The sequence below is a fragment of the Octopus bimaculoides genome, chromosome 24 (assembly GCF_001194135.2).
Source record: "Octopus bimaculoides isolate UCB-OBI-ISO-001 chromosome 24, ASM119413v2, whole genome shotgun sequence".
Taxonomy (NCBI): Eukaryota; Metazoa; Mollusca; class Cephalopoda; order Octopoda; family Octopodidae; genus Octopus; species Octopus bimaculoides.
The window spans coordinates 35,733,843-35,734,146 of NC_069004.1; the positions used below are offsets into that span (position 1 = coordinate 35,733,843).

General features: G+C 30.9%; 1 long non-coding RNA gene across 1 annotated transcript in view; it reads right to left on the reverse strand.

Annotated features, from left to right (window-relative positions):
- LOC106876788 (uncharacterized) overlaps positions 1-231 on the reverse strand; it is a 3,300-nt gene extending 3,069 nt beyond the window's left edge. The window contains exon 1 of the long non-coding RNA XR_001410296.2: positions 159-231. This is a non-coding gene — a long non-coding RNA (uncharacterized LOC106876788). The remainder of the gene's footprint in view (positions 1-158) is intronic.
- Between the last annotated feature and the right edge of the window lie 73 nt (positions 232-304).

The window sequence follows — 304 nt, forward strand, 5'->3', positions numbered from 1 at the left end:
AATAATAATAATAATAATAATAATAATGGTGATGATGATGATGATGATTACACATTTTTCCACAAGGGCGTGTGTGTATGTGTACGCGCGCGCGCGTGGGGGTGAGATCATAAAATTCAGGTCTTACAAAACAACTAATAATCATGAAATATACTTACCGAAGATCAGTGACCGAACTACCCGTGTAAAGTAGATTTAGAACGGAGTGTTTCTTTATTGCATTGTCAATCTAGAATGTATAAACGTAAATAACATATATACATACATATATATACATACATACATACATATATATATATATATA